Raw genomic sequence first — 27,588 nt, 5'->3', positions numbered from 1 at the left:
GCTGGTAGCGATTTTACAGCAGAAGTGGCTGCCGCGTGTAAAAGGGGATTTTAAACTGACCGCTTAATTTATGAATGAAACCAAGATGGCCGCCGAGTGAGTGACAGCATAATGATTTTTCTTGTGGTTAATAATGTTTACAGAAGGTAATTGCTCACCGCAGCTTGCCAATTAAGGTAAGGTAAGGACCCCCTGTGGTTTGATAGACAAGATAATGATTTTCTACAGTTCTATGCAAAAGATAGTGGAGGATCACAGTGTTCTAATAGATCAAAGGGGTAAACGCGTTTTAAAGATAAGGTAAGGTCTTCCTGCGGTTTGAGTGACAGGCTAATGGTTTTTAGCAGTTTATAGCCCAAAACAGTTAGTACCTGTGGTTTTTAAAGGGGAAACAACACAATTTAACTTAAGAAAAGTTTTAGACAAACTAGCTAGCTTAAACTAATACAAGTAATGTGTACACAAGAAAGGCAAGTTGCAGGTGTGATTTTCACGCCTGCCTCTTAGACCTGGTGGAACCAGAGTCTTTCCCTTAATTCCTATAGGAAAGAAGTGTAATTCAGGTGTAATTCTTACCCCTGCCTCCTAGATCCGGTGTGACCCAGAAACTTTTTCTCAATCCCTCGGGAAGAAGTAGATACGAACCAGGCGTCCCCAGTCTCGGGAGTTAATTCCAGACCTGGCCAGCAGGTGTAGGTGATTGAAACTCAAAGGGGGGTGGGGCTGCCAAACCCCTCTTATAACCCTTTTGTCACGTAGGCTTCTTCCTGGTCTTAAGTGGCCAATCGGGAGGAATGTGTTTTGAACCCCAGGTTTCCCAGGGAAGGTGCAAGGCTCAATTTGCACCTGTGAATTGTGGACAATTGGGCACCTTTGGAGGTGATGGGTGGAGATTCCCCGTTTTTCCTGGGGAAGTGATCAGGCGTGTCAATTACCGAGATCAGCCAGAAGGGCGGCCATTAGCTAGCCCATTCACTATCTGGTTTTTGTGTATCGTAGAGAGGCTGGGCGAGACAGCACACCTGCATTCCCAGGACATCAAAGGCTACCTGTCTCCCTTGCTTGTTTCTCTCTCTGTCTCTCCCAGTGGGGGGGGAGAAGAAGAAAAGGCCAAATGGGGGGTTCATGTCTGGCTACATTCCACCCCCTTGACATGTCTTATTATGTCCCAGGATACAAGGTGGTGGTGATGCCAGCACCTCTTACCCTCCTTGGAAGAAGCTAAAATCGCCCTATTGGCAGGGTCTGATTAGGTAATTTTGGATCAAGGGATTGATTAGGATCACTTGCCAGTGCCATATACCCGGATTTGTGCAGAGGAGACAGCTGTGTACACAAAACGCCTAACAATACATAGAAGTATACAGCACGCAATTACAATGAGTAAAATGGTTAATATAGTATTTACAATGGAGTGAAGGAATGGAGTTAATGGAAGTCCTAAGTGTTGGGCTAGCCAATCTAGCCATGAGATTTTCCCATCCTCAGTTACAGCATGCAGTACCTTAATAGCGCCCTTTATAGCAAGTACATCTTGTTTAATTTGTCCTGATTTATTTACATAAAAACAGCAAGACTGGTTAATTACTGCACATACTCCCCCTTGTTGGGCTAAAACTGCATCTAAGGCTATTCTGTTGGGCATAACGGGCTACTGATTGTATTTGCTTGTTAAGCAAGCCTAGGGCATCTGCAGTGTGGTTTAGAGCCTGCTCTATTTGCCCAGATACATTTACTAGTGCCTTTTCCAGCTCAGCTACTCCAAGCCAGGGCAGGAATGCACGGGTGAACTGGTGGAAACCTGCAGGGCATTCTATAAGGGGGTTTGCAGTAAATCTCCTTGGCATTCGGTGCAAGAAACTTCCAAGGTTAGTGACACCTGGAGCCATAACGTGGGGGTGTACAGTAAGTCCCCCAGGGGCAGCGTGCCCTAGTGAGCAGCGCCCTATCCAGTTTAGTGGTAGATGCTTGTAGGCTTGCTGCCCACAGATGAAAAACAGTCCTGGCTCTTTCTTTAGGATAGGGGAATAGGGTCCCTTATACCACCCTGTTCCAGCGGGTTCTTTCTTTGGAATATGGTGGGTAGCACAGTGGCTGTCATTAGCAGTTGTGCCATGCAAGGCAAACAGCAGGGCCTGTAGGACTTGGTCTACAGCAAAAAGGTCTGCTCTGGCGCACTGGTTTGAGAGTAGGGTATTACTGGTTACCAGTGTGGGGTTGTATATGTGTCCAGTGGTGAGAATTATGAATAGGGAATGATTGTACCAGGCTTTTCCCTCAGGGTATTGACTAAAGTTTAGGGGAATAACAGTGACATCCCTCTGCAATAATGTGCCAGTGTGGGAGATGTTATATCCCCAGCACCTTAAGGGTTTTTGAGGGGTTGTACTAGGATAGATATCCCAGATTCTTAATTTCTCATTAAAACTTATGATGTGGGTGCACTGCTGATCCCTTAACCACCCGAGGTGGGGTCCTGTGCCATTTTTATTCTCCAAGCAGATGGGGTACACTTCCCTGGAGGTTCCTGTTATATATTCCAAAGGTTGACCCCACAGTGTAGGTCGCCATTGTCCATGCCACCCCCCAAGTTCCCTTCCCAGAGTCATTTAAAAGGTTGTGATCGCTGAAGTTGCTGTCATCAAACCAGGCTGGTCCCCACTGGAAAAAGTCGCTTTTGTTCCACCAGTCATTTAAGTTTAAAGGAACAAATTCAACTCCAAGTCCTGTGGAGGAATTTAGCAGGGTGCACACTCCCCCTATGAGCTCTGAATGTAACAGTATGGCAGATGAACATTCAGAAGGAGAATGCCCCTCTAAGCACTTCAGACCTAACATGTCCATCCAGCACTGGAAAGATGGCCAGGCACAAAGCACATTTTTTTAATACATTTCTATTTTCTCCAGTGTTGCTGTAACCTGGAACCAAGCTAACTAATCACAATTACTGATACTTTTCACTAAATTATCACTCATATGAGTTGATTAAAAGAATGGATTAAACACCCAGAACCACTCAACTAGTGTGCTTCACTTATGTGACAAAGTGGTGGGAAAGGAGAGAGGTGGTGGAGAGCACTGCATCCTCTTTTATAACTTTAATTTCAGAATATTAAGAGACACTTGATGGAGGGGGCATGAGCTCTTTAATGAACACTTTTTGGAGATGCGCTACCATTAAGCACCACTAAGCAGCCCAATAACAGGGCCAGATTAAGAAAGGGGCTTTAGAGGCTACAGCCCAAAGCCCCAACCTAATGGTGGGTGGGGGGTGCTAGGCTACAGCCACTAAAGCCCCTGTGTTCTGGGCCTGGACAGGGGTGGAGGGTGGCAGCTCCATGTGCTGCTATTCCTCCCCCTCCTGGCTGGAGCCACATTACCACAAGTGCTGGGAATGGGTCATCCACATGCTGCCTTCATTTGGAGGCCTCACCCAAAAGCTTCTATGGGCTGGGAATTGTGCCAGTGAGAAGAGGAGGGCAGTGCCTGCCTGCAGGTGCGTACATGGATCCATCTGTTCCACTCCCCACAAATGGGAGCGACCCCAGGTAAGTCCATCACACCCCAACCCCCTACTGCAGCCTAGAGTCCCCTCTTTACCCCAAATGCCTCATACCCAGAACCTACACCCCAGCTGGAGCCTTCACCCCCACAGGCCTCAAACTGCAACCCTCGCCCACACACTAAACTCCTCATTTTGGCTGCATCCGGGAGCCGAGGAGGCCCTACAGAGTCTAATAACCCTGGTACCCAAGAAGAATCAATCCATCCATGCCCAATATCTCTCAGTGTGAATATGCTCTAGTTTCTAGTGAAGAACTCCCTCTCCTTCCTCCACCATCCCCAGGTGAGGTCACAGACTCATATGAACCAATTTCGAGCACTGTCTAGGCTTGTACTGAAACCATGAGCTACAAGCTATAAAAACAATCAGTAGCTAAAATCAGACAAACCAGGCAAGCTGGGAGTAGAACCATGGCTTTGCTCCATTAGTGAGTAGCAGCAAATTTTTTTTTTCTCTCTGCAGGTTAAAGACTACAGAGGCATCAACACTTGCTCATACACAAGGGCTACGTCTACACTAGTCCCAAACTTCGAAATAGCCATGCAAATGGCCATTTCGAGGTTGACTAATGAAGCGCTGAAATGCATATTCAGCGCTTCATTAGCATGCGGGCGGCCGCAGCGCTTCGAAATTGACGCAGCTCGCCGCCACACGGCTCGTCCCAACAGGGCTCCTTTTCGAAAGGACCCCACCTACTTCGAAGTCCCCTTATTCCCATGAGCTGATGGGAATAAGGGGACTTCAAAGTAGGCGGGGTCCTTTCGAAAAGGAGCCCCATGGGGACGAGACACACAGCAGCGAGGCGTGTCAATTTCGAAGCGCCACAGCCACCCGCATGCTAATGAAGCACTGAATATGCATTTCAGCGCTTCATTAGTAAACTTCGAAATGGCCATTTGCACGGCTATTTCGAAGTTTGGGGCTAGTGTAGACACACGGCCAAGGGGAGTACATTACATATTAGCTCATGAAAAGAAAACCCGTTAAAAACCTTGACAAGACACACTGTGACAGCCATATAAAAATGTAAAAAAAAATTCCCTACAAGTACTAACCTATAAAAACCGATGCTGGACTAAAATGAGGGGGTCCAACTTATTTACTGGGTCTTGCCCAAATGCAAGAAATGAAGGATGCTGTAAATTGATTCTTGATGATCAGATCTACATGTAGCAGTCTGGTTGTTATATATACAGTAACTGCAGGGTCTGTTCTCAGATCTGTTACTATTAATTTGTTATGATTCTTTTGTATGTTAAGCTCTGATGAGTATTTGCCTCAAAATCCAAGGAACGGTTCTGTGTTAGGCAAGGTGCTGCCTAATGCTAAAGAGTGCTTTGTTTTATATTAATAAAGTTTTTCTAATTGCTAATAAGGTTTATTTGAATTTTCCCTCTGCTTTTTTACCCCGACCTTGTCCAGCTGCCTACAAAGGACTTCATAATAAATAGCAAAACAAAAAACTTACTAAAAGTACTAAGATGCTAGTAACTGACAACAAATTTCCCTACCCATTTTGTAACAGATGCGCTCTATAATCAATATAACAGCAACCTACTGAGCAATGTATCCATTAATGGCTAAGTCATCTGGAGCTAACCCACCAGGAGAAATAAAAAGACAAATTGACAGGGCCAGACAAATACCCCAAGACCAGCTACTCCAAGCTAGGCCCAAAAAAGCCAAGAACAGAACACCACTGGTCATCACCTACAGCCCCCAACTCAAACCACTGCAACACATTATTAAAGACCTACAACCTATCCTTAATCAGGATGCCACACTCCAGAAGGCCCTAGGTGACAGGCCTGTTCTCTCCTACAGACAACCTCCCAACCTTATGAGGATTCTCACCACAGCACAGTCTATACCGCAGGAACACCAGTACTGGAACTTTTCCTTGCAACAAAGCCTGCTGCCAGCTTTGTCCACATATCTATCCTGGAGATACCATTACTGGACCCAACCAGGTTAGTCACAGAATCATGGGCACATTCTCATGTTCCTCAACAAACATCATATATGCTATCATGTACCAACAATGCCCAGATGCTTTGTATATTGGACAGACTTCAAAGTCTCTCAGACAAAGAGTTAATGGGCACAAAACAGATATCAAAACACTCCGGATCCACAAACCAGTTAGTCTACATTTTAATGGAGTGGGCCATTCTGTTAATAACTTAAGAGTTTGCATCTTATTGAAGAAGAATTTTCACACTTCTTTGGAAAGAGATACTGCTGAACTCGCTTTCATATTCAAATTCGACACAACAACACGTGGATCGAACTGGGATGCAAATTTTCTGGGACACTATGGGGGCTCTTTTGCATATTTGGCTTAATCTAATTCTTGATCCCCCTCTCTCTGCCCTGCCCCCTGCTCTCTGATTTGCTCACCTTGATTTTTTTTTTCTGATTTGTCAACCTTGATTACTATTTTTGGTTCTCTGTGCCTTAAATATTGAGTATGTTCTGGTCTGGCTATGGTCTGAAGAACTGGGTCTGTCCCACGAAAACTCATCACCTAATAAATTATTTTGTTAGTCTTTAAAGTGCTACTTGACTGATTTTTTGTTTTGATTATGTGACATGTTTCATTAAATCTGAACACAACAGATCTTCAGGTATTATGGCTTTGGCTGAGGCTGTGCTGGATTTTTGGCACTTGCTCCAAGAGTCCCTTGATTTTGTGGCTCTAAGCCAGGTCTTCACATTTATTTTCCAGAGTTGATTTGTGATTTTTGGCATTAGTTCAGATCTCTTTCTCTTCAAAGCTTACAAAAATATAACCACTACCTACAAATCAGAGGATTTTTTTCAATTTTTATTGTACTTTCTTGTGTACAGAATGTCAAATTATACGCTCAAGTGTTCGTTGTCCAGTCCTTGCAAGTATACAGCTCTCATTAATACTAGTGAGAGAAATACCCCATTCACTTCACTTTGAGAGTAAATGACAAAATACCCCAAAACTTTTCCCAGAAAAAACAGACAAGAAAGTGACAGGTTTACTGTAATTCTATGAGTCACACATAAATTGCCAGAGATGCCTCCAATTTGTCCACTAACATTTGTTCCAGGGTTTGCAGAGTAATTGACCTGGAAATAAATCTCCTACATTATTTGACTTATGTAAAGGAATGCTGTGAATGTGCTTTATATTCACTATCCTCAGGATACAGTGTTGTCCTTGTTTTCTCTCTGCTTTAACTTGATGGAGGGCAGCAACTGATTGCCCCTCTGATAAATAATAACTAGGACTATCAAACAAAGGGGGAGAAAAAACCTAAAACCCCACAATGAAATAAAATGAAAAAAATTCACTGAACAACAGCTTATTAGATGTTTCCTTATGCAGTAAACTCTTACACCCAGCAGCCCCAAGACTTGCCAAATATTCTGTGTAATAGAGATGTATACCTAGCAATGCATAAAACTAAAGAAAAACAAGATTATATATTAAGAAACAAACAAAAATATATGCAGAATACTTTACTTACCAACAACAGTAGTACTGTACACGGTAAACTTATACTGGATTTGCTGTACTTATTTGTATTTACTCTCATTATACTGTACTTATGGAAAACATAACTCCAATTTACTTGTGGTTAAAATGCCAGTTATTTGAGAGTTCTGGATGACAGAATGCCGGATATGAAAGAGTTTACTGTGTTTGTTACTGGTGACCTGCAAAAATTTGAAAAAAAAAACAAAACCTTGGGTTTGTAACTGCCAATGTTTCTCTATGAGGTATAAAAAGGGCTTGAATAACCCTTACAATTTTTTTTTAAAAATTTTTTTTTTCTGTTATTTTTTTCCACCTGGGAAATGTCAGGAATGCAAGTTCTGGTTTCCTATCATTTAACTGCAAGGAGCTATGGGATGTATGAGATGTAGTGTGCAAGTTCTCACACTTTAAATGCAAATGACATCCCTGTCCTACAGTTAAACATTTTTGGAAACCTTTTTCCTTGGTACAACAATGTATTTTAAACTCAACAAGTTATTCAAGTTATTTATTTTCTTATTTTGATTCACATGGCAGCTTTGGCTTCCAGAAATGGCTCTTCTGGAAGCCAGATCACGTGTGAATGTGCAAATGAGGTACAAGATATTTAAATCTGTGCCTCATTTGCATTTCAGATCTTGCTCATTTGCATGCCCCTTCAAAAGGGAGGGGCCGTGTAGATGCAGATTTTTTGTATTTCTATTGCCTCAGCCGTTATCCCCCATTTTGTATTTTTGCAGTTGATTTTTCCTTCTAAGTGTACTGCTTTGCACTTTTTTGAATTTTATCTTCTTGTTTTCAGATCATTTCTCAAATTTATCATGGTCATTTTTTTAATTCTAATCTCTTCTTCAAAGTGCTTGAAATCCTCCTAGCTTTATGTCACCCAGAAACCTTATAAGTATGCTCTCCACTCTTATTCAAGTCATTAATAAAAATTGCCTACTGCTGGACCTCACCCCCATTACATAGATCACTTCCAATTAGACAGGACACTTAATACTTTATGTACATTTTTCTACTAGTTGTGCACTTACTTCATAGTACTTTCATCTAGTTTGGTTATGAAAACAACATATGGGATGATTTCAAAATCCTTATTAAAAATCAAGACATTATAAACAGATAGATAGATAGATAGATATAATCTACTGCTCCTATATCCACTAAGTCAATAATAATTCTGACAAAGAAGAAATTAAGTTGGTTTGGAATGATTTACTTGGCTATCACTTGCCTACTTATTAACCTCCAGGTGCTTACAAACTGATCGTTTTGTAATTTGTTCCAGTATTTTTCCAGGAACTGAAGTTAGTTTGACTGGTCTGCAATTCCCCAATTCTGTTTCCTACCCTTTTAAAAAGAGGATACTATCCTTGCCCTTCTGCAGTCATCTGGGACCACACACACGCTTCATGAATTCTCAATGATAAAGGCTAACGTCTTGAGATTGTTTCTGCTAGTTCCTTAAATATCCCAGAGTGAATTTATCAGCCACTTCTGACTCAAAGAAATCTAATTTAGCTAAATAGTCCTGAATCTGTTCTTTCCTAATTCTGGCTTTTGCTCCTGTTGCCACCTCTCTAGTCTGCAACCTCAGGATGTGTTTGGTGCTGAATTAGAGAATTTGCCAACCCATAGGCCAATTTTTGTCTACCAGCATTACCAACAGTTCCAAGGTACACTGGGCTCATTGAAGACATTTATGGTAAATTACAGCTAAATAACAGCACAGAACACTGAGAGCAAGGTCTGGTGGCTGTAAACAAACTTCATGTGATCACGGCAAACTTGGCCATAGCCATGATAAGTGAATATGTGGCTGACTAAAATCATGCCAGATGACAGAGTGCTGGATTAGAGAGATTATGTTAGTTATGTTGTACATCTGGTTACAACAAGCCTTTGTAGTAAAGTTGAAAGCAAAGTAGGAAATCTGTACTGTCATATAGCTTTTTCAACAGATATCTATGTGGTTAAAGTATCCCAATACTACAAGGTCTTGTTTAGGTATTTTTCTTATTTGTCCTAGAAATGCCTCAGCCATCTTCTCCTGATTTGGAGGCTTGCAGCAGACTCCCCACCATGACATTGCCCCTTCTTTTCCTCCCACCCCCATTTACCTTCCCCAGAGATTTTCAACTGGTATAATAAGGAGGTAAGAGGCAGACAATAATACAAAATCAGACGTACAAATAGAAAACAAGGAATAACTGCCGAGGCCAAATCCTCAAGTGTTTGCTCAGTTTTCACTCAGGGAAACTTCTTCAGTCAATAGTATGGTTGCCTGAACAAGGAATGAGTAAAGTTGCAGTGGTAGGTGAATCATAATCCCCTCATTCTTAGGGATCTCAGAGAATGATTTCTGTCTGTGGATTGAGATCTATACTATTGAAAATGAATGGAAGGGTGCAGGGTCTGGGCAATCTCAGGCTGAGACCAGAGGGATATATATTGTCCATTTATATTCCCATAAAAATTGCCATGAAAAGGTGCTTGGGCTAAGGCACGTGTGGCCCAGAGCCAGAACAGCAATACAATGCCTCACTTGGATGATGATAGCCTCTTACAGAATCGTCAGATTTGTGATTAGTCTCTGGGGCTAAATTTTAAGGGGTTCAGTGTCAATCCCTTGGGTATCAGAGAGATAGCCGTGTTAGTCTGCATCTTCGAGAACAACAAGAAGTCCTGTGGCACCTTATAGACTAACAGATATTTTAGAGCATAAGCTTTTGTGGGCAAAGACCCGTTTTATCAGATGCATGAGTGGGGGTGGGGTGAATGAGAAGGGAATGAGAACCCTCCCTCAGCAATCATGCATCTGATGAAGCGGGTCTTTGCCCACAAAAGCTTATGCTCCAAAATAGCTGTTAGTCTATAAGGTGCCACATGACCTCTTGTTCTCGAATCCCTTGGGCGGAATTTTGAACCAGAGGAGGTAATAAAAACCTTAACAAGGGACTCTGGATTTGCCCTACACTAACAATGGTCTCATTATGAATAGATAAAAGTATGCAGGCAAAAACCTAGATGTTACTACTGTATTTTTATTTAGTTTTTGAGTGATGGAGCAAGATCCTCAGAGTAAAATAGTGTAGCTCTAATAACATCAAAGAAATTATGCTGACCTATCCTCCAGCTAGGGATCTGATCTGTTGATTTTAATAGAAATTTGTGAGAATAAAATAATGAAGAAACACTGATTAGAGAAACTCGTTATTTGTTTTGTGCTAGTATATTCAGGTGCTTTGAGGTTGTTTTGCTTTCACTTCGTAGTCTTTACATAACTTGTTTAGATAATAATCTTGGTCAATTAAGATTTAAGTAAAGCATATACATAAGAGGAGATAGGATTACACATATCAATGTTAGGATGTTCGCTTTAGGCCTCGGTGTAGCATGAAAGGACCACTTAAATGTGTGCACCGAAGAATTTTCAGTCAAGGAATGTTCTATCACTTTTTGTTCACACTAGAATGATCAATGTATATTAGATATACAAAACATGGAAACATAAACCTGAAGATGCAAAGGTCTGAGTAATACCAGTACTAGCCTTCTGCAAATGCAAGCTTATCACAGATACCCCCACCCAGCTCCACAAGGAGATGGAGGAAATCAAGGTCCTTAGGGGAACTTCATTCCTCTTAAAATATTGAGTGAGAAAGAAAAAGGAAGTTTAATATAAAGTTCTCCAGGGCACGGACTGTCTCTTACTATGCATTTGTAGAACACCTACCACATTGGGGTATAACCAGAGCAAGGTGAATTTTGTTAACTTTACAGGGGTGATGAGTGAATTTGACTTTATCTAAGTGGGAGAGGGCTGGGTCCTGCCTGGGGAGGAGGAAGTGTTGCAGTTAGCCTGCCACATACTTACCTAGCAGCAGCACCTGTCCTGCAGAGCTACAATCAGCTTCCTGTTCCAGGCATTGTGACATGACACACAAGGTTGCAGCATTGCTCATATTTGGCCTAACCGCCCCTCCATCATCATCACTGGGGGGGAGGGGAGGAAGAGAGGAGGAAAGCCAGGCCAACTATGAGTGAGTGGCATTGCTATGCTGTGCATCAGGTCTCACTGCCACGCACTCACATTTGTCTCAGCTGTTTCCTGTCATGGTGATGGGTCAGCTGGGCCAAATCTGACTGGCAGTGCAACCCTGTGTGCCAGGTTGCAGTGTCTGGGATGGGGACCTAGGCCAAGCCCACAGGACAGAAGCCCCCCATTGAGGGGTGGGCTTCTCATTTTATACTTTAAAACAGATTTTATGTAATTTCATATTTGAAAAAGCAGGGGGATTCTAGGTAAAGTGTGAAGTGCTGTTCTGGATGGTTTACTAATATAATCTTTTGACATGCAGCAAACCAAATTCCTCCCTGTTGACTTCTGTTGCAGTCATACCAGGGTAATTTTGATTCCTTCCGCTGCGAAGATCAGATACGATTTCAACAGTTAATATCTCTAAAGCACAAGAAAAGTGTAAATCAGCGTTATATTTAGAATATCGCCAAGCAATCTTTGTATTCAGCTCTGACTGAACTTTTAAATGCAGAGTGCTTCATAAGTATGCACAGACCCCATTGTTTGGTACCTTTCTTCCCTTCTCATGCACTGTATCATGCGCCTCTGTTGCAAAATGTTCTAATTTTGTTGATATGAAACCAAGTCTGTAGCAGTCTTTATTCAAGATAAAAGTCTCTCAAATGCCTCTAACCTTGTTACCCCAGCCTTGCTCTGGCTTATTTATACCTGGCCCCGCAGATTTCCATGACCAGCATCTGATGAAGTGAGTCTTTGCTCACGAAAGCTCATGCTCAAAACTTTTCTGTTAGTCTATAAGGTGCCACAGGACCCTTCATTGTTGTTACAGATCCAGACTAACACATCTACCCCCCTGATATTCAAATGCCTCTGTTCATGACCATTTAAGCATCATCCCCTTTCTTGCTCTGCACCAGAAGTCATCACAACTACTCTCACCAAGATATACAATGCATCATTCTGGATCCACCAAAGGCAGTGTTTCCTGGTGCTCCCAGGTGCTTTATGTCTGCCTCAAGGAGATCTAAGAAGGCATAATATGGTGTCTTTGAAAAGTTTCCATGCAGCTTGCAGGGATTTTAATTTTGGCACTATACTTTTCACCCTTACCAGTTACATATAAACTTTTCACACTAAGAAAAATACCCGACTATACTACTAAAAAAGAAACAAAAAACCTATCTTATCATATTTGTAACACTTCTATATTACATTTGATCATTATGCAGCATTTCTCAAGTGGGCCATGGTCTCAGGCTATCATCCCAGTCTTTCTACCTTTTCAAGTCTTTGGGTTGGGGGTGGGACAGGAGGGAAAGGGCTGTCATGATTTTTTTTTTAAAAAGTCCAGAGGGGATAGTTAGTTCACTCTTAACAGATTGAGAAACACTGCTATAACATGGTCAATGGGATCAGAAGCATGTCTGAAATTTGAAAAAAGATAACAAGTAGCCAGGCTTCTTTTAGCAAAAACAGTGAGGAGCACACTTCATCAACAGGATGATCAAAGTGGACTCCAGCCCATGAAAGTTTATGCTTAAATAAAAGGGTTAGTCGTTAAGAACAACCAGAAGTCCTGTGGCACCTTATAGACTAACAGATATTTTGGAGCATAAGCTTTGAGGTTAGTCTTTAGGGTGCCACAGGACTCCTAGTTTTTTTTTTTAAAGACATTTTTAGAGAGAAACTGAGCAATGTGTAAATTTAACTTTATTTGTAGATCTAGTAATAGGGTAAGGAGAATTTATTTTTAAACGCATTGGAAAAAAAATCACAAAATGAGTGACACCAAGAATTTATCATTTTTAAAAAATGATATGAAGTTATACAAGTCAGACAATGAGTTTTGAACAATTAAGTGTATCCGACATTTTAAAAAAATTAAAAAAAAATCAAAGAATCATGGAAAAGTAAATCTGTAATGGATCTTGATAGTGTAATCAATCTTTCAGAGGCAGAGTGCCAAAATCTGACCTTTTGAACTTTATGTACCGTCCAAGTAATGGTAATAATTTTTAAAATCACTAATAGTCCCACTTACAACAGCTTCATTAATAATAAATTAAGATGCAGTGTTGCCCTTTAGGTAGTGGTTGGTAGCACTCGCTGGTCTTTTGTTAATCCAGAGGCTTTGAGCAAGCTCCCAGCTGCGTGGGAGAGGAGGTACAGTCCTGAGCTCCCACCTCATGTGCTGATGAATATTGGCTCATTTGCCACCCTTGGCACATGTGCCAGTAGTTGCTGACTCCTGAATCTAAGTCCATCCTCCCACACTGAGAAAGGGACCAATCCTAGACCAACGCTGACAATTTTTTGTCTACCTGTTCTTAAAAATCCCTAGTGACAGAGATCCCAAAACTTCCCTTTGTAAGGTATTCCAGTGTTTATTCCTATATTTGTAGTAAAGTTTAAGTGGTTCAAGTCTACTTTCATGAAGCCCAATGAGGAATGTGACCAAAGCTCACAGATAAATCAAAAACCTGGGAGATAAATCAGAAGTTTGGTGAAGAGAGGGAAAGAATAAGCTATAATAGAAGGGATAAAGGAGAGGCAAGACAGAAGTGTGTGTGTTGTGGGGGTGGAGGGGGGAAGGGAGGGGAACCAATCAGTGTCTTAGTTCTCTATATACTAATGTGAGAAACGTTGGGAATAAGAAGGAAGAACTCAAAATATTATTAAATGAACACAGTTATGATACAGTTGGCATCACAGAGACTTGATGGGACAATATGCATGACTGGAATACAGTAGGGTCTCACCATTTGCGAATGCCACATTCGCAAATTCAATTATTTGTGAGTGGCCTCGCTTTCCCAGGGGCCTGGGGCTGGGAGTGCCAGCAGCTGCCACAGCTTCCCTGGGGCTTCGGGGCCAGGAATGCCAATGGCTGGTATGGCTTCCTCAGGGCCCTGGGCTGGGAGAGCCAGCAGCCAGCGCTTACCACGGGCTCCGGGGCACGGAGCACCCATGCTGCTGCCTCCTGGAGCTCCAAGCCTCCCATTCCCCATTCACAAAAATCAACATTTTTGAGGGTTCTGAACCCAGAACCCTCGCAAATGTTGAGACCCTACTGTATTGGTATAGATGGGTAGAGATTGTTCAGGAAGGATAGGTTGGGACAAAAGGGAAGACATAGCCTTGTATATTAAAAGAAGTATACACTTGAACTGAGGTTGAGATGGAGGTAGACCACATACTTGTTGAGAGCCTCTGGGTAACAATAACAGGAGGGGAAAAAAACAAGGGTGAGATAATGGTAGAGGTCTACTGCAGATCATGTAAGAAAAGGTGGAGGAAGCTTTTTTTCTGAATAACTAAAAGTCATTTAAAGCACAAGACTTGGTGGTGATGGGGATCTTCAGCTATCTAGACATCTTTTCAGAAAAATAGCACAGGGCACAAATTATCCAGCAAGTTCTTGGTATGTATTGGAGACAAATTTTTATTTCAGGAAGCACAGAAAGCTGCTGTGGGAGCTGTTCTAAATCTGATTTTAATAACTAACAGAGGAAATGGTTGAAAGCATAAGGCAGCTTGGGTGAAAATGATCACAAAATGATAGACTTTATGATTCTAAGGAATGGTAGGAGAGAGAAGAGCAAAATAATGACTATATATTTCGAGAAGGCAGACTTTAGCAAACTCAGAGAATTGCTAGGTAAGATCCCCTGGGAAGCCAGTCTAAGACGAAAAACAATTGAAGAGAATTATTTTGGCAATTGGCAGTTTTTCCAAACAGACATTATTAAACACACAAAAGCAAACTATTCCACTAAGCAGAAAATATAGGTAGTATGACAAAAGAATACCCTGTGTTGCAAAAAAAAATGGGTCTGCCTCCCATTTTTACCTCACTCTCAGGGCAAGTGTACATATCTGATATACAAGGCAATATCTCTTCTCTTTTTTCCTGTCTGTCCAGAAAAAAAAATCTAAAAACCTTCTATGCCAGTATTTCAGTACTTCTAAAACCTCCTGTGCCAGAATTATCACACCAAGTTTGTGTTATTAATTATATTGCAATGTTGCTTATTTACTAGTATTGCTAGTTTCTTATTTATTTCTCTTATTTTTTGCATTCATACACAAACATCTCAGATGTTTAAAGTTCCCCTCTTGTCCCTTCTTAATCAGTGCTATAATTGCCCATGTTCACTTGAGATTCTGACCCTTCATCCAACTCTCAACATTTTGAGTTTACATGTGGGCTTTTTCCCCACTCTACTTCCACTGCACCTAGTTTAAAGCCTGCCTTGCTAGGTCAGCAAGTCTGTATTCAAAGTATAATCTTCCACTTCCTTGACAGGTGGACTCCATCTCTGATCAGCAATCTTTTTTCAAACACCATCCATATTACAGGATGCTGAAGACTTCCTGGTGACACCATCAATACAGACAGGAATCTACTTCAAAAGGTCTTTGCCTTGGTCTCTGCCATTGAACAGAAGCACTGATGAAAATACCACCTGTGCCTCCAGCTCTTCACCTTCACTCCAAGAGCTTGTCATCACTTCTGATCTGCTCAGGATCATAAATGACAGCATCATTTGTGCCCATAAGGATGAGCAGCACAGGGTAGTAGGTCTATGGCCAGATGATCCTCAGCTATCCTTACATCATGTTTCTGATCTGGGCTCCTTGTAGCAGCACACTCCCTGGAATGTCGGCTTAAGTCAGCAGATAGAAGCTGCTGTCCTCTTTAGAAAAGGATCACCCCTATATTTCCTCTTTGAAGTTGTAATTAAAATCCTTCCAGCCTTGGGATACATGGCCTCTCTTCTTCTACCTTTGGGGGAGATTCCTTGTCTGTCATTGCCAGAGCAACATACTGATTGTTTTAAAAATATCTCTTTGCATGGTAGGCTAGAAGCTGTAAATAAAAGCACAAATACAAAGTACTATGTATGGAATAAGTGTTGCGAGCTAAGTGGACTTGCTGAATTAAAAAAATTAATGATTTTATGTATGTCTTTCAGACAAATGTTAAAATTATGAAGAAATCATGTTGTATCACTTGTTGATATTTTACTGACTCCTTTGTTTGGAAAAAAAATTTGGTCATTCCCCCAACTCCATCTTTGCAGAGGGTCTAAAATTAGGCCCAGAGTATAGTAATACTAAAGTTATTCGCTGTCTAATTGTGCTTGCCCCACTTGACTGTTTGTGGACTATGTCTCTACAGCTTATGCACAGCAAATAGAATCTATCAGAATTCATAACTCAAATACCTACAATGTTCTGATTCAGCCATTTGCTGAGAGGCATCATGACTGGTATCATGCACACCCTTTCTGGAAGTAGCTCCAGGACTATTAAAGAAGTTATTAAAATTGAATGGCTTTTCCCTTGTAGAGTAACCAATATGCTAAAGATATTTACCAGCTAAAGGAAACAAGTTATCAGAAGCTGCCTGCAAGGAGAGGGGTTCAAAAAAAAGAGATTCCCCACCACAGAATGGGAAAAGAAGCTGAGGTGTTAGAAGAGACACATTTTTCTGAGCTGGGGAACTTTTTGACTTCTAGATCTGAACAAGTGGTGAGTGAGGATAGGGAAAGAATCACTCTGTGATTATGTGTTTTCATTACCTCTGGGGCACCTGACATTGCCCATTGGGGTACGTGGCATTGGCCACGGTCAGAAGACGGGATACTGAGATAGGACTTCTTGTTATCCATGAAGCTACAGACTAACACAGCTGCCCCCCAAGACTACAGCAGTTCTATCACTCATAATATGACACTTTTCCACCACAAGAGGAAATTCTAATGTTATGTATCAATTGACATCAATATATCATGAGTGCAACACTGTAAGTGCATTGTATCATGTTATGATATGCCAGTAAGATGAACTGAATGGAAATATTTACTTTCATTGTTCTGGTATTGTACATTACTTTGCTATGAGTAGGACATTAATCTCCGATGCCTAGTAAGATGCAGAGTCTAATTCATATTGGGCTCCTCCATACAAAATTTATCAGAACAGCAACTGTAGAAAACTGTATTCATAGATCCTAAGGCCAGACTGCAACATTGTAATCATTGTCTGACCTCCTGTGTTACACAAAAGTCATACTATTTAGATTAGAAATAGAAAATTAAAAACAGAAATAGAATAAACATTAGAAATAGAAAATTAATTTGTAAGCCAAGTATTCTGTTAGTTTTAGCTGTTAGTCTTAGTGAAATGGTGGAGTGGTACCCATCAATCTAGAGTTTTTATAAATAATTACTAAAGGACTATTCCAGGTCTCATTCACAAAACCTGAGTAAACATTTTTCAGAGGGGATCTGTTTAGTGGTTAGGGATAGAATCTTCCCCCTCTCCACCAGCTGGAAGTATTATCATAGCTGATACACTGCTTATATTAAAGCTGGTAAAATGAAGTGATGTTTAGTCATTGTGTATGTCTCAAATCTCTGGGATTAGATTAGTGGATCCCGATTAAGCACAATAAAAGCAGTGAAAATTGGCTCAGTGTTTTTTTCCACAATTAGCAGTGATATTTATTCTACTTAAAATGCCCTTTACTTTATTTCTTTTAAAAGCTCTTGAATATACTTGACCAAAACATCAAACTATATATTGAGGACCCTGAGATTGTTTTGTGTAATAAAGACCCACCAATTTCTATTTCAGCAGTTTTACTGCACCTCACATTCAGAATCTTTTTAATCACTTGTCTTGACAAATGGATATTACCAGTATTAAATTCTTTCCAAATTGTGTGCCAAGAGAGAAGACTTTTTTCCTTTTGACAACTATTTTAATGGCCAAGGGAATTATGGAGATACAAAGGCTGCTGTCAAATCAACAGTGAGACAATCAGAATCTCAAACTATAGAAGTCAAACAACAGCACAAGAGTTCTGAAGATTTTTCTGAAGAATTAAAATGGTTGCATCATAACATTTTATTTACTTGAACCATATTTGAGGGAAACAGATCCCTGTGACCACTGTCTTTGCCAAAATTCCATCATCAAAACATGGTTTGGAATTGCATCCTCAGTTGCAAACACTATCTGCATCTGAATTCCATGGCTCAGGTCTATTTCATGATAAGTAATCACATTCACAAAGTAAAGCAAACTAATTCTGTTGACAATTTCCTGGTTTCCATCCTCTTTCCTGACAAAAGTTGCATTGTTATATGTTGTCTTAGATATTTGTGCACCTTTCACAGCTAAAAACTACAGCTGTGTTAAACTATTGCCTTTATGCAGCATTTTCATGAGGATTTAAAATTAGGTGAATAAACCCTGCATTAAAACTGAAGGGATTAAAGAGCAATTTTGGATCCAGATTATCCTCCCCACCAGCCAAACCTGCAGAACATGCTCCAGAGGTAGGTGAAACTTCAGAGGGAAGCCAGACACCTGGAAAGGGGGATGCAAAGGCAGGGAGATGGACCTGCCCAGGGAGTACCTGAGAAGGGCTGTTGCAGAAGCTTCTCTTGGACAAAAAGGCACATACTTGCTAAACCCAGGAAGACTGAAGGTACAGTTAGTAGCTTTTTTCATTATCTTTTTGCTACAGACTGCAAAACTTGAACAGGATAGTGGGTGGTAGGAAGTGGACGAGGTGCAGCTTTAAGGTACTCTTGAGTGCCAGCCCTTCAGCATGGAACAGCATGTGGTGCTCCAGGGCCCTGGACAGGAACCCAGTGGAATGGAAGGATCAAGACTCGTCTACCTGTAGGCCTTGTCAAAAGTCAGATTTCATCAACAAAACAGTTGAGGCATATACACTGCAACGTTCCTGCTGACAAAACTTCGGCTTTGCCACCAAAATAAAGTCACCTTGAAGAGAGCTTTTTGCAGCAAAGTTCAAGTGACAACATCTTAGTGTAGACTGTATGCTTGGGTATGTCACTGTAAATGGCCTCCAGGAGATCTCTCACAATGCCTATCCTGATCACTCTGGTTAGCCATTTGAATTCCACTGCCCTGTACAGTGTTACACAGGCAATTGTCCCCTCCCCTTTCAAGACCTGGATATTTTTGAAATGACACTTCTCGATTGCTTGGCACAGACATTTCATATCACATCTTCCTAGCTGACCATGATGGCTTCATGCAGCAAACACTCTCCCATTTGGAGCACACCTGAGTTGTTGGATCTGCTAGCACTGTTGGGGAAGGAGGCTGTGAAGTCCCAGCTGTACCCCAGACATAGGAACTTTGATACCTACAGTTAAATTTTTTGTGGAATATTGGATAAGGGCTATTAAAGAGACATGCACCAGTACAGTGCAAAGATAAAGGACCTGAGGCAAGCATACCAAAAGGCAAAGGAAGCAAATGGTCACTTAGGCACTGCTTCAAAGACGGCCATAAAGCAGCATCAGCATGTTTTTAATTTGCCAAAGGCACATTCTACAGTCTTTCTGCACCTGCTCAGCCTAGAGTTGAAGCACCCCATGCTGTTGTCTTGGTTTGCCATGTAAGACTTCGTGAGTCATGGGAGTAAAAAGTATTCTGGGTCTCCCAGGATCATGAGGGACATATCAACCACTCATATGGAATCTTCTTGTTTGGAAAGGAAGTCCTTGTTTTCAGCTTTCTGGAAAGGCTAGTGTCCTGAAGATATATGCTCCATGCACCTTCTTAGATCACCCTGCACTGTGGTCAGTGAAATACACAAGGTGATGCCCAAGCACTTGCAGTGCCAAAGAGAAATATCCCTTTCTATTGGTGTACTCTGGCTCCAGTTCATCTTGTGACAAAATTGGGATATGTGCGCCAGTTATTGCCCCACCACAGTTTGGGAAGCCCATCGATACAAAGCCATCCATTATTTCTCACACATGGCCATAAGTCAGAGTCCCTTTGTACAGGAATTAATGTGCTTGCACACTTGTGTTAACACTGCTGCAGTGGTGGACTTTCTAACTCCAAACGGATTTGCAACTGACTGGTAGCAGCTGGAGCCACCAGATTCTACATAAGATATATTCATGCATGTCTCCATTGAAAAGGCAGCTCTCATTTTGGTGTCCTTGCACTGTAATTCTAGGGTGAGCACCACATGCTGTTCCAAAAAGCTTTGCTGCCACTTCTCATTAACCCAGAGCTGCATAACAATTCCATCTCACCACTCCATGCTTGTTTCTCCATACCCAAAAATGACAGTCTCCTATGTGCAGCTGCTCTGTGAATGCCAAAAGTAATTTGGTATTGTTTTCATGACACACAGCTCTAATTCTGGTTTAGACTGGGACCTCATGATATACTGCATAATCTTCTGTGAGGTGTTCGTAACTGTAATCACAAACATTAAGAGCAGTGCAGGATCCATCCTTTTAGACAGCTAGTGGGGGCCATTAAAAATGCCATGTAAAGCAGTCACAGAATGATGGGACAGAAATATTTAGTCATGGAATCATGAGCCCATCCCCAGAGCAATCCTTAGACTTAATGGGGCCCTGTATAGTATTATTAAATTGATATGTCTTTTTCACTGAAAGTACTTCCCCATGGGCACCACTGATCTCCGTGTATTGAGGTGGAACAGCTATCACCCCAACCAGGGACTCCCAAAACCCACAGCCATTGTTGCCACACTCTAAGCTTCATACAAGCAGACACAGCACTAGTGGCTCAAGACAGGGTTTGTGCTGTCACATGGGGGCTGCATCTTGTCAGAGCCTATGGCCCCCTACAACACATAGCTGCTCCTGGATCAACACAAGCATTATCAACAATATTATAAGTGTGTTTGTGTGCATGCACACATGCATGTGCATGAGTGTGGCAGTGCATGTGTGCGAAAGAGATCCAATGTGTCGGGGAGAGAGAGAGACACACACACACACACAATGAGTGCATTGTCCTTTCAAGTCCCTCCCTTCCTCTCCTGCTCAGCCTGGCTCCCTGCCAGCTCACCCGTACAGAAGTTTTGCTCCTCCTGGCCCCAGAACTCAAGCATGCAGACAGACAGGATCTAGGGAGGGACTCTGCTCCATGCTACAGTGACAGTGTGGCGTCAGCACTCTGGAGTTGCTGCGGCGACAGAGCCAGAGGCTGGAGCTCTTGGTTAGCCATTTTAGGAGTAAGTGAAGGAAGAGCTGGAGTTAGGAAAAAGCCTGAAGACCCAGTGCAGGAGAGAGGCCAAAGAAGGTCCAACCATGGCCAGTGCGAGCATGGGGCCCCAAATGTTCTGGTGCCCTCTGCAACTGCGTATGACACGTATGCCTAAGGAAGGCCCTTCCCACATTGCACTGCAATCCACTTTAGCTTCCTGCAACTCCTAGCTGCATATGGTGGGAGTAAGAGATAGCTATTCAAAGTGAACTGCTCTCACTTTCTATACTAGGGTGCCAACTATGGACATGCTCCACCAAACAGAAGGTAGCATTGTGTGAATATGCATGAACAATGTACTCATACCTTTTTTTGCTGGCATAATGTGTGTCAACAAACCTGTGTAGTATATACAAGGCCTTGGAAAGGACTGACCCCTTAGCCATAGGTGATGCTTACAACAAGTTCCAGCCATCCCACAGGAAGCTAGAAATTTTCTCCAAAATGGTGAGAGAACAAAACTGCACACCCCCCTCAGCTCATCATGTGACCTCAGAACTAGTCTAAAAAATGCAAGAAAGTGACTTATTCCATTTATGTTGCCTTTCTCTGTTCTCAGGGCCAATGTGCTTATCTTGCACTGTCCTGGTATTCTAGTATAGGTGACATTAGTAACAACATGCCATCCACATAATTATGGTTTCCTGCCTGGTCCGTCCCTATACCTGATACATACTCAATCCTACTGTTTGAAGCGTGAATCAGCTCTTGCATGGCATCTACTGACACACCGCGGCTGTGTCTACACGTGCCCCAAACTTCGAAATGGCCATGCAAATGGCCATTTCGAAGTTTACTAATGAAGCGCTGAAATGCATATTCAGCGCTTCATTAGCATGTGGGCGGCAGCCGTGCTTCGAAATTGACGCTCCTTGCCGCTGCGCGGCGCGTCCAGACGGGGCTCCTTTTCGAAAGGATGCTGCCTACTTCGAAGTCCCCTTATTCCCATGAGCTCATGGGCATCCTTTCGAAAAGGAGCCCCGTCTGGACGCGCCGCGCGGCGGCAAGGAGCGTCAATTTCGAAGCGCGGCTGCCGCCCGCATGCTAATGAAGCGCTGAATATGCATTTCAGCGCTTCATTAGTAAACTTCGAAATGGCCATTTGCATGGCCATTTCGAAGTTTGGGGCACGTGTAGACACAGCCTGCAAGAACAGACTTCAGGAACTGACTATTTGCATAGACACCTATTCTGCCCAGGTGCTTAGCAGGCAGAGCTGATTTGCCAAAATGATCTATTTTGGCTGGTGTGGAGTTACAAATCTCTCTCTAATTTTTTTTGTTTATATATAGAATAGTACTTGGTAGTGATGAAGTATTGCCTTTTATACACACACGGGGTGATGTTTAAAATTTTCCCCGATTAGTGGGTGAGGGCTCAAGCTGGTTCTGCTGTGTATGAAGAGGGAATCAGATAATGAACCTGACTCTTTTTACTGATTGCACCAGGAAAAAGGGTTATTCTATAAAGGGTTTAGTGTTCTATGTAAAATAAGCCAAATAATGTTGTGTCCCTACATGGCCACTTGAATACAGCAACAGCTCTAAGGCCAGATTCTACACTTCAGTAGTAAGTATGCAGCATAGAGCACTTTGTTAAACAGACTGAGGCACCACTGGCACACCTGTCCACAGAGGGTGAGTGGGCAGGGATTGGCAGAAAGCTGGGAAGTTACAGCCAATTGAAAGGCTCAAGACTGTCAAGAGACAGAATAGATGCTTCAAGAAGACCTCTGCCTAGTCTAAAATGGGGGAGGAAGAGAGAGAATTAAAAACAAATCCTTCCTTAGGGTAAAGAAGTTAAGCTAATTTTTTAAAAACTAAATTAGTGTATATATGTTACTCAATCTGGAGTGTGCAGAAGTACCAAAATACCTTGAGGAAAATTATCAGTGTCTCCAATCCACCTGAAACCATGAAATAACAATATATAGTCTATTAATTTTGCTTTAAAAGCTGTAATTAATCTGTTTAACCACTGAGGAGGAAGTCAGTCTAGGGAGATGAAAGGCCTGGGCCGAAATCCTGGCCCCACTGTAGTCAATGGCAAAACTCCCTTGGACTTCAGTGGAGCCAGGATTCCATCCACGGTTATCAGTGGTGCTGAACTCCCACAGCCTCTGACTCAGTTGCAAAATTTTCAGAAGTTGCTAGTAGTTTGGGGGTGTCTAAGCATTTGAATGCCCAAAGTGAGATGATTAAGTCTAACTTTTAGTGGTGCTGACCAACTCCATCTGAAGCCACTGGGAGCTCACCAACTTTAACGATCTCAAACAGACACCAAATAAAGGTGGCATCCAAAACCAGTGGCAGATTTTACAAACACAGGCCTAAGTGATGAACCCAAGGTCACAAGGAGTCTGTGGCTGAGCTCAGGTAAGAAACTTGGAATCCTGAATTCCAGCTCTGTGCTTAGTCCACAAAACAAAATTGCCCCTTATTTCATATTACTCAGTTCTCATAAGAAAACTTATTCTAATGACTTGGTCTAAATTCTGGACCAAATAACCACAAACATATTGTAAATATGAATCTATAGTCTAAATTAACACCCCACTCTCAAATACTAATTTTTTAAATTTTGCCCATGACTAACCTTAATTTATACAATTTGCATTTGTTAAGGTTCCCCTTTCTTTCAAGGTCCGCTTGCCACATATTCACAGCTGCATGCAAGCTGTTGCTAATCCTCCTGTCAGCTTGTTTATCTAGGTCATTTCATCAGAGATAGACAGCCCACAGCATAATTAAATAACAGTTTTATCAGGATGCAGTGCCAGCATAGAAAATGTAATGATAGCACTAGTTACACATACATGCCAGACATCAGTTCCTGCTTAGACTTGTTCATACTGCAGAGATAGTCCACTCATCTGCCTTTGGAAAAACAAGAGCCTAGCAGTGGAAAAAGTCACCCAAGACCAAATAAAAAGATAAGTGGCTGCAGTGCTGGGCTCCAGTGAGAGGGAGACGACGTAAGAGGGAAAGAAAAGGGATATATACAGTTTGCTGTAGGTGAGTTAGCCTGACAAAGAAATTTTGCCCCCCAAACTCATACTCAACCAAACAGCTCCCACGTGATCCCCAGACCACTGAAAATGTGTTAAGAATGGTACCAAGCTTCAGGATGCAGCAAGGGATCACTGAATTCTTGAAATAAAGAGCTCTAAATCAGCACAGCTCCTTTTCTCCTCCTTAACTCAGTTAGTAGTTCTCACGTTCCTGTGTTTCCCTTCCACTCCGTGCCAGTATCAGCAAATGCTGAAGATGACAAATACTTAGTCTGATCTCAATCAACAATCCTCTGGAAAACACTGGGGGTGCCAAAGCACGTGAGTGTGGATGTACATTTGGTGATCATAACTAATGCGCATTTAAGGTAATAATAAAATCATGTAAGATTAGGTCTACATTTAATTGACAAATGCAAGTTCAAGTATCCTTGTAAAGTATAATCTCTCTGCACAGGCTATTATTAGCAATTCATGGGAGACAGTTGTTTGGGTGACAACTGTCAGCCAGGTGACAATAGTTTTTTACCACAAGCTGCTAGCTACACAGTATCTAGTATTTCATATTGAGTTTAGCTGGTTTCTGATTATTTTAATAGCTTATTAACATTTACAAACTCTACTAATCAATCTAAAGCCCATACAATACTATAATACAATAAGGAACATCCTTATATGCCTAGGTAAACACAGTGTAGGAACCCGTTTAAGCACAGTACTCACTTTTGCCTGGTAATGAAGTCTGAGTCGATCCATGTCAGTTCGGGAGCACTTCCTGAACAAAGATATGAAAATCCAGCATTGGTAAAACAGTTAAACAAAAACCAATAAATCCAGACAAAGGAAAATACCCTCTCCCAAGCAAAAAAGAGATTCAGAAAAAGCTCTAAATGTTTACAGCGTTTACTCCCAAGATCGTGAGTCTGAGGGCTCTGAGCAATATAACTAGGTGCTCGTACATTCTCAGCCCATTAGAGGAGGAGTCAGTGTTGCAACATTTATGTTCCTTGCTCCAGGCAAAACAGTGATTTTCTCCAGTGTGCAAAATGTCCGGAGCATTACAGTTTTACAAGGTTAGAGTGGTACTTTGGACTGCAGGAAATCAGCAATGAATTTGTTTTTAAAAATCACCCTTACCATCTAGAAATTACTATGCCTGTCCTTCAATGTAAAATAACATTTTCAGAAGTAAATCCTATATTTTTTCAACATAAAAGATTTTGAAATCTCTTTCCATACCAAAGTTTCAGCTACATTTTATTTTAAAGTGAAATGAAGCTGCCCAAATTCAGAGTAGTTTGTGTCTTGTTGCACTCACATCTTACAGAAAAATGAGAATCTTTTCCTTCGAATATGTCTGAAATCCTATGATCCTAAATAGCTTTAGTTTACAGGCTCAAGCTTTGCATTACTTTTGCAGAACTGTGTGACTGGTGAAAAGTTTGTCAGCATTTTTGCACACTCTGAACCATCTTTTCATTCAACTATATACGCACCCTTTCTACCATAATATGACTGAACATTTATTTTTGTCACTGTAATGTGACAAGTCAAGTTTGTCTCTACAGATCAAACTTTTTAATTAAAACTTACCATCATGAAATGAGCTGAGTGAAAGTCTGGTAGATATGAAGGGCGAGGTTGAGACATTCAACCAGACCAGCCAACCTGGACCAGAACTAATACAATATGATTCAAGAGATCCATTATAAAGCTTGAATAATTTCAAACACCAAATTATCATATGAACACACTGGGAAATTTATGAGTAAGCAATTTCAAGTAACGAACACAAATGTTGCAAGTCATGATCTACTCACAAACAGAAGAGACTAAACTTGTCAACTAAAATTATTCACAACTAATAATTCAACCAGTTCTACCAGTCTGCAAATTTCCCTGTAGTGACACCTTACCTAGAATTCTGGAGCCAAGTACTTCTGATAGATTGGGAATGGATCTTGTCAGCAACAAAAAAAGGAACAGTAACAGAAAGCTGTGCTAGTCTATATAGTATCAAAACAAAACAGCAGTCATGTAGCACTTTAAAGACTAACCATATAATTTATTAGGTGAGCTTTCGTGGGACAGACCCACTTCTTCAGACCATAGCCAGACCAGAACAGACTCAATATTTAAGACACAGAGAAACAAAAATAGTAATCAAGGTGGACAAATGAGAAAAAAAATGATAAAGGTGAGCAAATCTGAGAGTAGAGGGGCAGTGGAGGGGAGGGGGAAGTCAAGAATTAGATTAAGCCAAGTATGAAAACGAGCCCCTATAAGGACCCAGAAAATTCCCATTCTGGTTCAAACCACATGTTAATGTGTCAAATCTGAATATAAAAGAGTTCAGCAGCCTCTCTTTCAAGACTGTTGTGAAACTTTTAAGTCATTAACAGAATGGCCCACTCCATTAAAATGCTGGCTGACCGGTTTGTGGATCAGGAGTGTTTTTGTCTGTTTTGTGCCCATTAACTCTTTGTCTAAGACAGTCTGAAGTCTGTCCAATATACAAAGCATCTGGGCATTGTTGGCACATGATGGCATATATGATGTTAGTTGAGGAACATGAGAATATGCCTGTGATTCTGTGAATAAGATGGTTAGGTCCAGTGATGGTATGTCCAGAATAGATATGTGGACAAAGCTGGCAGCACTGGTGTTCCTGCTGTATAGACTGTGGCTGTTGGTGAGAATCCTCATGAGGTTGGGAGGTTGTCTGTGAGAGAGAACAGGCCTATCACCTAGGGCCTTCTGGAGTGTGGCATCCTGATTAAGGATAGGTTGTAGGTCTTTAATAATGTGTTCCAGTGATTTGAGTTGGGGGCTGTAGGTAATGACCAGTGGTGTTCTGTTCTTGGCTTTTCCGGACCTATCTTGGATTAGTTGGTCTCTGGGTATTCGTCTGGCCCTGTTGATTTGTTGTTTTGTTTCTCCTGGTGGGTAATTCAAGTTTATGAATATTTGGTAAAGATCTTGTAGTTTTTGGTCTCTATAAGTAAGATCAGAGCAAATGCAATTGTACCTAAGGGCTTGACTGTAAACAATGGATCTAGTTATGTGTGCAGGATGGAAGCTAGACGCATGTTGGTAAGTATAGCAATCAGTGGGTTTCCGATACAGTGTGGTACTGATCAGGCCATACTTGATTTGTACTGTAGTGTCCAGGAAATGTATCTCTTGCGTAGAGTAATCAAGGCATAAAGTGATGGTGGGATGCAGATTGTTAAAGTCTCTGTGGAATTCTTCTAGAGTCTCTATACCATGGGTCCAAATCATAAAGATGTCATCAATGTATCTTAAGCAGAGGAGGAGTAATAGGGGACAAGAGCAGAGGAATTGTTGTTCCAGGTCAGCTATAAATA

General features: G+C 41.6%; 1 protein-coding gene across 7 annotated transcripts in view; it reads right to left on the bottom strand.

Annotated features, from left to right (window-relative positions):
- PRLR (prolactin receptor) overlaps nt 1-27,588 on the bottom strand; it is a 235,159-nt gene that overhangs the window by 114,257 nt on the left and 93,314 nt on the right. For 4 of the 7 annotated variants that reach the window (XM_074995676.1, XM_074995677.1, XM_074995678.1 and 1 more), the window contains one exon: nt 24,944-24,995. The gene's annotated coding sequence lies outside the window, so the exon portion shown is untranslated. Of the gene's footprint in view, nt 1-24,943; nt 25,167-27,588 lie in introns of those variants that run through there. The other 3 variants (XM_074995680.1, XM_074995682.1, XM_074995675.1) reach the window with 3 other exon arrangements.

The sequence above is a fragment of the Carettochelys insculpta genome, chromosome 5, assembly GCF_033958435.1.
Source record: "Carettochelys insculpta isolate YL-2023 chromosome 5, ASM3395843v1, whole genome shotgun sequence".
NCBI lineage: Eukaryota > Metazoa > Chordata > Testudines > Carettochelyidae > Carettochelys > Carettochelys insculpta.
The sequence above is the reverse complement of the archived record's forward strand: the minus strand, read 5'-3'. Positions and strand labels throughout refer to the sequence as shown.